General features: G+C 43.8%; 1 protein-coding gene across 1 annotated transcript in view; it reads right to left on the reverse strand.

The window, feature by feature from the left end:
• ASIC2 (acid sensing ion channel subunit 2) overlaps window positions 1-13,990 on the reverse strand; it is a 1,943,108-nt gene that overhangs the window by 1,599,799 nt on the left and 329,319 nt on the right. The window lies entirely within an intron of this gene.

Below are 13,990 nucleotides of genomic sequence, written 5' to 3' on the forward strand. Positions count from 1 at the left end.
TTAGTATTGCTGTGGTCTTGGAGTAGAGGATAGTCTGCTTTTTCAATAATCTTGCCAATGAATGGTAAATGAGTAAATGATTGATGGCAATAGTTAACAAGGTCTTCAAGGTCTGGCATATGTTTTCTTAAGGATAGGAGGGTCTGGCCTTTCTTGAAAGCTTCAATGAAGATGCCATGTGTAAGGGAGTCATTGGCAATGCGAAATAGGGGTTACCCCTATTTCGCATTGCCAGAGAAAGCTTTGAAGACGACAGTAAGACATCATCTTCAGAAGAAGTGGCTTTAAGAGAGATGAATATGTCAGAAAAAGCTGGGAGAAATTGGGATTTGCAGTATTTTACAGGAAGGGGTAGATGTAAGAGATGAAGCATCTTGGTGACACTGATTTGCTGTTGTATCTTGTATTTTTCACAGCAGGATGGTTTGAAGACATTGGACATTTGTGTGGAATATGCAATAGGTGTCTTGCAGGGGGGGTTGGTGCAGTGCTTGGCTAGTAATTTGCTTTAATGAAGGAAGAGGGGCAAAGTCCTTAAATTGCCAGAATAAATCTGCCTCATTTCACTACCCTCTGTATTGTACCGATTACCAACATGCCCAGTGCGTCCACCACTAAAACTGCACTGACAAGCCCGCCCCTGTAGGCCTAAAAAATATATTTTAATCCTTGCCATAAGAACATATCTTCTGTTACAGAGAGCATCACACACAATAAAATACATTCTATTGCATACACTTCTAACTTGCTTGCCCAGAATCCTTAACTATTTTCTCTCCTTTTAAATATTACCTCCTATACAGTGGATTATGTTTGAAGTATCCATCATAAACCATACTACAACTATGCTAATTTCTAGCAGTATATGTTGATTTTATGGTCTCCTTCAAAATCTTCCAGATCAACAGCCTTTTGAGAACAGGCTTGCCCAGTTATGATTTATGTTCCATTCAGAGGAATTTTGTCACACTTTATCACTGGAATCCTACATATTTGATGTCATCATCTACCATCATGATCATCAGGTCTGGATGTGGATTAGCCAAGGGGAACCTTTAAAATATAGAGTCCTCCAAAAGTGCTATTTTCATTTACTGGCATTCACAATCATGGAATTCATCATCCTTGATTAACTGAGTAAACATCAGTCCTTCTTAGACATAAATATATACTATCCTTAGTACATTACATGTATTCTACTTCACACAGCAGAAACAGACCTTCTTATCTAACTTTTCCGATAAGCCATGCACTGGTATCAGATCCAGCGATCAGGAAAATAATTACATTTTGCAATTACACCAGAACGCCTATCTAGGCCTTTTTAGACTCCATAAAATAGATCACATTTCCACAACCCACAAACATTTACCCTGTATGCCTGTGTCCACCATTAAGCTGTGCATTTTTCACCCTCTTGAGGCGGAAGCCGGGAGGTCCTCCCTCATCTGTTTTAAAAATCTCGAGTGTCCTAAGCTTTGCCACTGTTAACTTCGCTTGATGTAATAAGCGTTTTACCTTACTTTATTTTGTGTGTGTTACTCCGCTTGATTAATAAGCGTTTTTACCACCAGATACTTTAGCCTCATCTCACCGCTGCCTGGGCCACTCTCAGCTGAGCATTGACGCTAAGAGTTGGTCCCGGGGAGCCGAAGCTTTCACAGCGGCCATCTTGGGTGTGACTAAGCGCTTTGTGGCGCTCTAGCTGCATATAAAAGGGGCATCTTTGCTCTCGGTACCAGATTAAGCTGTGCATTTTTCACCCTCTTGAGGTGGAAGCCGGGAGGTCCTCCCTCATCTGTTTTAAAAATCTCGAGTGTCCTAAGCTTTGCCACTGTTAACTTCGCTTGATTTAATAAGCGTTTTACCTTACTTTATTTTGTGTGTGTTACTCCGCTTGATTAATAAGCGTTTTTACCGTCAGATACTTTAGCCTCATCTCACCGCTGCCTGGGCCACTCTCAGCTGAGCATTGATGCTGAGAGTTGGTCCCGGGGAGCCGAAGCTTTCACAGCGGCCATCTTGGGTGTGACTAAGCGCTCTGTGGCGCTCTAGCTGCATATAAAAGGGGCATCTTTGCTCTCGGTGCCTGATTAAGCTGTGCATTTTTCACCATCTTGAGGCGGAAGCCGGGAGGTCCTCCCTCATCTGTTTTAAAAATCTCGAGTGTCCTAAGCTTTGCCACTGTTAACTTCACTTGATTTAATAAGCATTTTACCTTACTTTATTTTGTGTGTGTTACTCCGCTTGATTAATAAGCGTTTTTACCGCCAGATACTTTAGCCCCATATCACCGCTGCCTGGGCCACTCTCAGCTGAGCATTGACGCTGAGAGTTGGTCTCGGGGAGCTGAAGCTTTCACAGCGGCCATCTTGGGTGTGACTAAGCGCTCTGTGGCGCTCTAGCTGCATATAAAAGGGGACGGCCTCCCTCCGTGCAGCGGACGCAACCTGCGGACACGCCAGACCCACGCCTGAGTCATGCCAGAGTCCTGCCCGTCTGCGCCCGTCCGCGCCAGGACGGGCCCAGGGACCAGTACCCTTGCCATCTCCACGCCAGTCGCAGTCACATATTCGCGCTCCTCCCTCCTGCAATTAAGAGACTCCACTACTTTCCCTAACGCCTCGTGTAAACACGAGTTAGACCCTGCATAAAATCGATATCAATGCCGACACTGTCCTTACCAACTGATTCAGCCAGTGGAGAATAGACAGAAACCGGAGTATAAGCTCAATATGGCACTATTGAACTGCCGCTCCCTGCCTAAACATACGTTAGAGATCTCTTTCCTACTACTTGAATCGGCTTTGGATGTACTGTTTCTTACAGAAAAATGGCTAGGACCCAGCTCAGGCCCAGACATTGTCCAGGCTCTGCCTCCGGGCTACCTGATTCAGCACTTTGACCGTACAGGGAATGTAGGAGGAGGGTTTGCCATCCTCAACAAGGAACTTCTAGTTTGTCGCTTGCTAAGCAGCCCATTACTTGACTGCGAAAACGTCCATTTCTCTATCACCCTGTCACCTTCAGCCTCCTTCTCGGGGCTTTTAGTATATCGCCCACCAGGTTCCTTAGGACAATTCCATAGGACACTGCTAGAAACTGTTGTAAACCTCGCCAGCTCAGCTTCCAACTTTACCATATTGGGAGATCTGAACCTCCATTTCGACGATCCACAAGACACGATAGCTATGGATCTGGCTCAAGACCTTGAGACATGCAAAAAGGTTCAAAAAATCCAAAAAGCCACCCACATAAAGGGACACCTGCTTGACCCTATTTTTTCAAATATTTTAGACTTATTCACCATGGATCCGAGCCCTGTCCCGTGGTCAGACCACTTTGCTATACCTTTTACTTGGAGCGCCCCCCCCCCCCCCCAGTCTCGACCAAACCCTTCTGCAGAGCGCAGACAAGACACTGGTCCAAACTTAAGATAAATGAATGGTCGGAAGCACTAAAGACTTCCTTACCTCCCACTAACCTTGATATCACTACAGCGAATCCAGAGTTCAACCAGTGGATAGAGTACTCACTGGATACAGTTCTCCCCAGGAAAGCCGTAACTCAAAAGAGAGGATCAATCAATCATCCCTGGTTTAGCCCAGAGATCCGAAAACTTAAACAGAGCTGTAAAAAAGAGGAGAGACAATGGAGGAAAGACTTTGATTCAGAGATAAAAACTAAATACAGGGCCTCCATTAAAGCTTATAAATCTGCGCTAAAGGCAGCTAAAACTGCTTTCTACGCAGAGAAAATTATCGCATCTCCTAACTCATCGAAAGAGATTTTCAGAATTGTCAAAACTCTCTTGAAACCCCCTGAACCCCCTCTTGCCCCAAATGCACCAGGGCCCCGCTGTGAAGAACTGGCATCTTTCTTTCACACTAAAATCCAAAAGATTCTTCTGGGTCTCCCACCCATCCCCATCTCCGAAGCACTATCGTTAACTATACCTTCCCCTCAAGGCACTTCTCCTAAACTCTCTTCCTTCACCCCGCTCACTGAGGAATTGTTACCCCCCTCCTCAATGCAATAAAAAGTGGCTCGTCGCTTGATCCTGTTCCAATTAACATCTTGAAATCAGTCCTGCCCATTATCGCCACTCCAGTCATTAATCTCATCAACTCCTCGATCAAAGCAGGCACAGTCCCTCGGGACTGGAAAATGGCCATGTTCAAACCATTGTTAAAAAAAAACAACCTGGACCCTGGAGACCTATCTAACTACCGCCCCATCTCCCTTCTCCAGGGTATCAGTAAACTGGCAGAAAGATTTGTAAATCTCCAACTGCCTTCATTTCTGGAAGCCTTTAATCTACTTCATCCTTCTCAAACAGGCTTCCGCCCTGGACAGGGAACTGAGACGGCACTTCTTAAGGTGGTTGAAGAGTCTAGGAGGATCCTGGACACAGGTGGCAATGTGGCCATTATCCTCCTAGACCTCAGCGCCGCCTTTGATACGGTAAATCACCGTATCCTTTTAGCCCGTCTAAACAAAATCGGAATCTCTGGAAAAGACCTCTCATGGCTTGAATCTTTCCTTCAGGAAAGGTATTTGAAGGTATTTGAAGGGGATTGCCATTCATCGCCGATACCCTTGCAGTGTGGGGTTCCACAGGGCTCCTCCCTTAGCCCCACACTTTTTAATGTGTATATGTCTCCCTTAGCTGAGATAGTGGCCCCCTTCGGAAGTGAATTAATCAGCAATGCTGATGACACGCAGCTCGTGGTCTCTCTGAACCAGGCAGATCTGTCCCAGACGAGTCTGAGTGATTGTCTTGAGGAGGTAGCAAAGTGGATGGGCCAGTCTCAGCTCAAACTTAACAACGAGAAGACCGAATTGATGTTACTGGGCAAGAAGGCATCATTTAACTCGCCCACTTTATGGCCCCCTACTATGGGCACTGGTCCTACCCCAAGAAACGTAATCAAGAGTCTAGGATTCTGGTTAGACGAGGATCTTTCATTTAAAGTACAAGCCAGGAAAACTGCGGCCACATGTTTCGGCCTACTAAGATCCATACGCATAATCCTGCCTCAACTGCCTGATAGAGCCAAAAAGATCCTAGTTCAAGCCTTGATTTTATCTAGGCTTGACTATGGTAACGCGCTCTACCTGGGAGCCCCGGCCTCTGTGATCTGTAAACTCCAGGTAGTCCAAAATTTAGCAGCTAGACTGCTGACGAGCACCAACCACCGCTCCTCAGCCAAGCCAGCGCTAAGATCACTTCATTGGCTACCGATAAAAGAACGGATACACTTTAAGGCCCTTTGTATTGCCCATAAAAATCTCCACGGCAAAGGCCCCCTGATCCTCACTAACCTGATTAAACCATACAAAATGCCCAGGAACCTGCATTCTAATGATCTCAATCTGGCAGAAGTCAACAGAATTAATAAGGCTCGCTCTGGTGGTCACCTTTTTTCTTATAATACCTCAAAGTTATGGAACTCTTTGCCCCTCTCCCTTCGTCAGGAACCCAATTTTCTCACATTTCGCAAAAAAATAAAAACATGGCTTTTCCCCGGAAATTAACTAAATAACTAGATCCCTTCTTTCATTCTCAGACCTCCTGTCACCACGGCTTTAAGCGCTGGGATGCTTCCGGGTAGCCATGCGCTATAAAAGAACTATTTTCATTTCATTTCATTCATTATTGCCTTTAAGATCTCAACTTTACACTAGATATTATTTTCATTATTTGGCACTTTAGTACCTGAGCTTTAAAATCACAATCTGGCTTTTCATTGAGAATTACATACTAAATAAAAGCGCCTTCCAAAGATCAAAGATACAACTTTATTACACTAGAATGCCATTATTTGTTTTTATAGGGCCATTCCTATGGAATGCCCAGCCTTTAGATATCAAGAACTCTGCCTCACTAATCCACTTCATACAAAAACTGAATGCTTCCCTGTTAGGTTGTGCAGCTGAGAAGAACAGTGTGAATAAGTCCCTTGGACTGTGGTGGGAAATATAGAAATACTGTCAATCACTTTCTAATGAACGCCTTCAATGCCTCAGAAACAGACATTCCAATCAATGTGACTTTTCCCAGCAGACTCATCAATGATATGAAGATTTAGCCTTTGCAGAATACTCAAATTAACACAATACCTTTGATGCAAAACTATTACATTCTAATCATCTGTATCACATTTGAAAGAGAGAAAAGTGTCATGCTTCTGTCAAATCTTTTCAGCATTTGAAAACAGACTTTCACTAACTGATGAGATATGTAACATAAGCTCCCAAATTTCTGAGTGACATCTGACAAATTTTCATTGATTAAATTACTTTGCTGCTGAGCAGAGTTTGCGGATGTTTATATATTTAATGTGTGTAATTGTGTGGGTTGAAATCATTTTGACACATTCAGCAAAAGTGAACACTTGTGTAATCTGGAATATTAGCTGAGAATTCACTAGTGTGATATCCCTTAAATCAGAATCACATTCAACTGATATGCTTGCATGCAGGTTTTTTTTATCATTGACCAAAAATATGTATCTCCTTGCAAGTGATATCTATAAAAAATGTACGATACAAATCCTTAGATATAAAAAATGCAACAAATACAATACAAATTCATTTTAAATAGAAAAAATCCAATCACTGAACAATCTATTATAGCAAAGAATTCATCAATAATAAACATCAGAAGTCTCTTCGGAATCACATCCTCTCAACATCCAGTGGTATTCATAAACCGTTGGAAATTCCCACCTATGAAATAATGTGCACACATCACTTACATATATCATATTCAGCTATCCTTCCAATTACTATGATCATAATCTTTTTTTACCAATTGGCCTTGGAGGGGTTATGAGTCTCCCACACCCACATGCTAGTGACAGGCATACATGTAGCACTCTAGATACCTTCTTCAGAACATGGCTGGACCTATGGAAGACAGAACAAGGACTGCACCTATTGCTAAGACCTGGGAAGAAACCTGAAGGTCTTGACCGGTTCCCACGTCTACCCAGGACAAAGGAGTAGACTCCAGGGGGCAGTTGGCTGAACCACTGTTAAGCTACAAGGCTACAAAAAATCTGCAAGAAGCCTCTTTTCCTTAAGAGACAAGCAGACGAGTTCCAACCAAACCTGCCCTGGACACCGCTGGTGGCTTTTGCTTGAAGGATTCTGATCACAGATTGCTGCTCCTGAGGTCCTGAGACCCTTTGCTGTATCGAAGTGCACTACTCCTAACAGCCTGAAAAACATGGGACTTAGAAACGTGTTGCCTTCAAAGACCTCTGGTGGACCCTGACAAACCTGCAAAGTCAATCTAATGAAGGTGAGTTGGCGCTGGGCCAAAGGTGTTGGTTGAATACACTCAGAGCTTTTATGCAGCAGCAAATCCATTTTAGCTGAGAAGTTATCCAGTTTTGTGGAGCCCTATTAGGCTACGAACTTGCCCCACTGGAGGACTCCAACATCAAAAAGGTCACTAAATCGATATGTAGAAAACTTTATCAGTGAAAGTGAAGGACTGCAAGGGTCATTCCTTGGCACCAATGTTGAATGTCTCCAGCTCTCAGCTTTTCACCAAACATCAACAGCCTTACCTGACCTTGTCTGACAGCTATCCGCCCTCATGAAGCACTTCTCGGCCACAGTCTGCTGCCTCGACCCATGTAGGATTGTTTCCTCCCTCTTCCCGGTCAAACCTGGTTGGCCTTAACTGCCACCTAGGACCCTGTCAAGCTGAAGAAGGTTCGGGCTTAATGATTTTTATTTAAAAATTTAAAAATTCATATCTCTGCTTCCGCTTATTGAACTTTTGTTATTTTGATGTCATTTTGTTAATGACATCATGCTTTGTTGTCAACATTTTGTCTTCACTCTGCTGCTTTGTCAACCTATTTTGGCTTTTAGGATTCTGTGCACTTTACCACTGCTAATCAATGCTAAAGTCCTTTTACTCTCTCCTTTAAACATGGTAAAATTGTCTTAACCAGTTGATGTACTTGTAAGTCCCTAGTAAAGTGGTAGTACTTGTACCCATGGCCTGTAAATTAAATGCTATTAGTGGGCCTCCATCACTGAGTGTGCCATTCACTTAGGTAGCCCTTTAAACATGTCCCAGGCCTGTCATTGCAGCCTGTGTGTGTAGTGTTAGACTGCCATTTTGACCTGGCAAATTAAATCTTTTTTCAGGCCTAAACCTGCCTTTTTACTACATATAAATCACTCCTAGGGTAGGCTCTAAACAACCTATAGAGCAGTATGCAGTGTATTTAAAAGGTTGGGCATCTACTTTTAACTTTTACTTGTCCTGGTAGTGAAAAGCTCTTAAATTCATTCTTACTCCTGCAAGGCTTACCTCTCCCATAGGATAACATTGGGTTACCCTGTTGCATTTATAGGTGATAACCTTCAATTGGGAGGAAATAAGAATGCAGAATTTGGTGTTTTAAGAATTGTAATGTATAACTCTCTTTAATGGAAAAGTCAAATTTTAAATTACAATTCTGAAAATGCCACTTTTGGAAGCTGCCATTTTCTTGTCAGAACCATTTGGTGCCTGCAGCCTGTATCCTGGGTCACATGACTAGGTGTAGCTGGCAGGTGGTCTTTGTGTATTGCTCCCAGACAGTTAGACAAAGAGGGAATAGGTGTTGGCAGGATGGCACATCTCTGACTTGAAAGGGGGCAGAGCTGTTACCTACAACATAAATATATAAATATTGGATCCTCAGGCCCAACTCTTCAGTACATCATTGGACCTGTGGAAGACTCAGAAGGACTGCTATGTTGCTCTGCTGCTGGGGGGACTGGTACTTTGCTGCCTTGTTACCTGTGTGAAAAGGACTGGACCTGCATCTTTAACCCAGGACAACAATAGACTCCAAAGGCTAGTTGGCTGGCCTCCTGATCACTACCTCCAGGACAGATAAGACTCAAACCACCCAGAACCCAGCACCTGGACTCTGCCTGATATGAGTCTTTCTATTGTCTTGGGGGTCCACAGGTCAGTAGAAGAACCTGTATGGAGCACAGGAGTCTTCCCAGTTGCAGTGTCACTCCTCAAAGTGTTCTAGCTTAGTCCTAAGTGCCCAGACGGTTGAAGATGAAGTGGTTTTGGATCTGAATCTTGTCCCATGACAACTGTAATCAACAACCCCCAGGTAAACCCTTAGGGACTCTAGGGAAAGGGTTGTGAATATTCAGGGGTCCCTCCCAGAGGAAGGACTAGACAGTAGGATACTCCCATGTCCTTTGTCCAGTTTTGTGCCAAAGCGGAAGCCAACGGATCCCAGAATCGATTCTAACTGGAGTATGACAGGAGGGAACCAAATGTGCCCTTCAAAGTAGTTATGTGGCTCTGGCAAGTGCCCCCACCCTGTCCCAATACACTTAGTCATGTCTGGGAGGTAGTCACACCTCCCTGTGACAGGAAACTTATTGTCCTGACTTCCCCTGCTCGAGCTTGGCTCAGCAGCAGGATATGCCATCCACTGCTTTACATCGTCAGGTACTTTCAGACTCCAAGCAATTATACTTTTTGTATTAGAAAGGGAATGTGCTAGCACTTTTCAGAGCAGAAATACTTCTTCAGGAAGAGCTCCACTTCAAATTTGGGCAGCATGTATTCTGGCATGATGAGAACTTGGTCTTCTAGCTTTAATGCATCACCATCTCTATCACCTTTAGACACAAAGCTATTCCATAGTCTCCAACTTTGTCCATACTAAATTCAATTCTGTCCAAGGCAAATGTCAACTCACTAACTATTCTGTCCCACCGCTGCTGCTGAAAGTTCTAATTTCATATGAATGCATACTGATTTGTGAATATGACATGGTTCTTTCACTGGTGTATTAGTGTGTGCTCACTCTCATATTCAAACATGATTTTTCATAGGAAATTGATGTGCTGAGTTAATATAGAGCAGACTTTTATGTTTTTTGTATTATTATTATTGAGGTTCAAAATGTAAAAAGGGCTAGGGGGTCCCTGGCTGGCAGTTGTGATTCAATGGTGTCAGCAGAAGTCAAAGGGTTGGGAACCACTGAACTAAGTTATTTACTCAAGCCCATCAATGAACATGCCTCTGTGTAAAACATTGAGCGTTCTATATCAAATAATGTCTTTCTATTTCAAGAGATATTAGCTACTTCTAAAAAAGGATGAGCACCAATTCAATTACACTCCGCGTTTCTATGGTCATATAAGAAATTAATGCTGTATCAAAGAACATACACACTCTTTGTCCGTGACAGTTCTTCTTTAGAAACAATTTAACAAAGAAAACGCCAAGCTCTTTCTGATCAAAATCACAAGGGGTCTGACTCCTGTCTCGTATCAGCCTTCAGAATACAGTACAGTACGCCCCACAAGCAGTAAACGTTTTTAAGCAAGACAGCAGAGGGGTAGATGAGTAAATTTGTCAGAGACTACGATCCAAAGATGACAGCATGCCCACATGGTAGAAAAGAAAAAAAGAACCAGAGAGGACACAGGCACACAGGCAAATATGTAGTGCTAACAGCTGTAAAACAGCTCAGACTCCATTTGGGGAATAGGGCCCTGCAGATGCTTTGTGCTTTGTGAGATAAATGTTGCCTTAAAAGCCTGCCTTGCAAACCTGACAGATGGGAGAGGAAGCTGTGTAACTGGACTATTTATCCTGGAATAGAGCATATACCTTTCAACCCTGATCTGCACATGTACATGTATAATCAAGGTCCGTGTATGTGGTATTGACAATATTAAAATAATACTTATAAATACATATCATTTTTAGAAACACAACATTTAAAGTGTTATATGCAGGCAGGATATCTCTGTGGACTATATTGATGCTTATGCATTTGACATATACCAGTCACCAGTCAGTTGATCCTTTTCTATATGTTATTTTACTTCAGTTGTATTAAAAAAGGGCACAGTTATTTCTGTGCCTTTGTATATTTCTCCCTGTTTTTAGACCTGTCGGAACTTTTCTCATTCCTTGTGCAGCACAATTTTGCGCACCCTTTAAACGTCACAAATACGGCAAAGCTTCATAACAGATATATGATATGAAAGTGAATTTAGCACTTGATTCCTATATGGTCTAACAACATTAAAATAAGTGGTGCAATTTACTGTGTAACTAAAGTGCATTTACTGTGGAATTAGTGAATTTACTCATACTAGGGTGCCCATTAGAATGTCGGGCGGATCGCCACCACCCGCATGGCGGTGGCGATCCGCCTGACATTCTTTCCCACCCGCATACCATTCCTCCAAGACATATTACTATGGTGGGGGGACCCCGGTGGAAGGAAAGACCGTCCGCCGGTTTTCCGCCCGGTTAATGAGTCGACCGGGCCGAAAAGGTTTTAATATGGTGGCGGTGTCTAACAGACACCGCCACCATATTATAATGCATGCAGGGATTTGACTTCTTTGCCGCCACAGAAAGGCATGCAGTCTTTACTATTAGGGGCCCGTAGCGGGCTCCCAGAAAGTTGTGGGGTGGGTGGTGCACATGGGGGTACCTGTGGTACCCCCCTGCAGCTTCATGCACAACATGGCAGGCATCACGCGGTGCCAGCCACGTTGTGCATGAAAATGCACAACATGCCTTTTTGGCATTGCGATGGGCGTTGCTAAAAGCAACGCCCGCCGCAATGTCAACAATGCAAGATGTGCCCGCCAGTTTGGCGGGCGCATTATAATGACCCCCACGGAACCCCACCACACTTATGGTTGGCGATCCCTTTGTACATCAAAAAAGTCCGCCCGCCATCCTAATGATGCCTTATGTGTTTAACCATATCAAACGAGAAATTAATAAACAATCCTTACTCAGGCGACATCTATTCACTATAAAGACGAACTTTGACTTTAAAACATGCACCTTTATACATTGAGTAACATTTACTGTTTAGACAACTGAATAGAAACCATCCTCATAAATGTTAAATGTGTATACTTTAGAAATGACTAATAGTTTATGTAAAGTGTACCCAAAAGATTCATATATTTTATTTAAATGTAGCCCTTAGCCATACTTATAAAGGATCGCATGCCCTACGTGATCTGAATCTATTGTACTGAACTTTCATATTTGTTTGTGTTTAAATGTGCACACGCACATTACATGTGCACTCTTACTAATATTTTGAGTTGACATTTTAGGCCTATAATTCTTCAAGCAGTATAAATAATGGTCTTCATTTTCTGTTAACATGACATTTCTTGCAGGAATTCCCATGCATTGTTAATTTAAGAATAGATACATTACTGTACTAGTGATAGAAATAATATGAGAAGAAGACCTTGATGAAAGAATATGGAAAGCCAGAGCATTAACTGAAAGGCCTATTCAGCAGTGCTGCAACCTGATCTGTCTGTTAGAAGATAATGTTCCCATGTTCAGCACGAATCATTTGCAATTGTTGCAATCTACAAAGTGAGAAGCAGAGAAAGACTATAGACCGCTGATGATGCATGGAAAGGTGTGTTGCCAAGTAGACTCATGTGTGTTATAACTTAGGAGTTGATTACAACTTTGACGACGCCGGGCACGCCGGCCGCCGCACCGCCAAAGCCCTATTCAGAGTGCCCAACAGATTAGAAGTTTCCTCCTGTATAGCGTACTGATTTTTGGCATTCTTACGGTGGTGCCTCAGAAACTGGTCACCGCAACGGGAATTCCAAAAATAATTCCTTCACAGCATGGACTAGAAAGTCTATGCCATGCAGGAACTGGGGTGAATGCACACAGGCATCCCCAACCAGAGGACGCACAAGGTCTGCAATGCACCCTTTGTTTCCTCTCTGCCACTGTGTTTATGGAGTAGGAACCTCCATGACATCCCCGGCGGAGAGAAAACTCGCAAAATGCTTGGCCCGCCAAGCATATTGCGGTCTCCTCACTACCGCATCACTGCAAGAGAATGGCGATTCCCTGGAGGCTGCAGGAGGGCAATAGCGGTCTGACTGCCCAAATCGTGCCCCCATGAGTCAGTGTACCGCCAGGCCCATAATCAGGCCCTTATTATTACCACCATTGGAGATGCAGATTCCTTTCTGAGTGCTTTCAGAGTCCTATCAGAATCCCTTTGAATCCCTTCAGAGACCTTTTCCTGGGCTTTGAGCGATTTAGTCCTCCATGCTTTCCTTGATTCTTTGCTGAGTATGGTTTAAGCTAACACTTCCCTAACCCAAAAATAATCTTAACCAAGCTTCTGAAATGCTGACACCTTCCTACTTAATTTTTCCTTGCCGAGTTGTATTTTATTTTATGGAATGACATGGTTTTTTAGATCTTTTAGATTTTTGGAACCAGCATTTTAGCTGGGACTAATCTTTAGGTGATTTAGATGTAGCATGCATAGACAACAAAACTTTAGACTTTTCTCTGAACATCAAATACTTCTACTAATCTTTTGTATTGTGGTGACTAAACTTAGGAGCCGATTACAATGGCGGAAGGACCACCACCGCAAGCAATGCGGTGGCGGTCCTTCCGCCATCGGACCGCGATTTTCCCCATGCCACATTACAATGGCAGGGATCCACACTGCGACTGAGGCGGACGCAAAGACCGTCCGCCACGGAACCACCACAGGCAATCGTACAGATTGCCTGACAGAGCGGTCTGCATCCATAAAATGGTGGCGATGCCTAGCAGACACCGTCTGCCAAATTAGAATGCTGTCTTCAGCCAGCCTTACTGTGGTGGCAAAACAGCCATTGAAAGGTTGGTGGAGATTGGCTTTGGGGGCCAGTTGTAGGCCCCCTTGTGTTGGTGGGAGGTGTGGGTGCACTGAGGGGGTACATTTCACTGCACCAAGTAGCAGGCACCTTGTGGTGCCTGCCACGTAGTGCAGTCAAATGCACAACATCGCAGCGGGTGCTGCAGTCAGCAACACCCGCCGCAATATTAAAGTACAAAATGCGACCCACATGGTGGCGGTCGCATCCAATTTGGGTGTGCGGACCGCCGCATGTGATGCGGAAGGTCCCAGTCACCACCACG

Source organism: Lissotriton helveticus, chromosome 5_1 (genome assembly GCF_964261635.1).
Source record: "Lissotriton helveticus chromosome 5_1, aLisHel1.1, whole genome shotgun sequence".
NCBI classification, from domain to species: domain Eukaryota; kingdom Metazoa; phylum Chordata; class Amphibia; order Caudata; family Salamandridae; genus Lissotriton; species Lissotriton helveticus.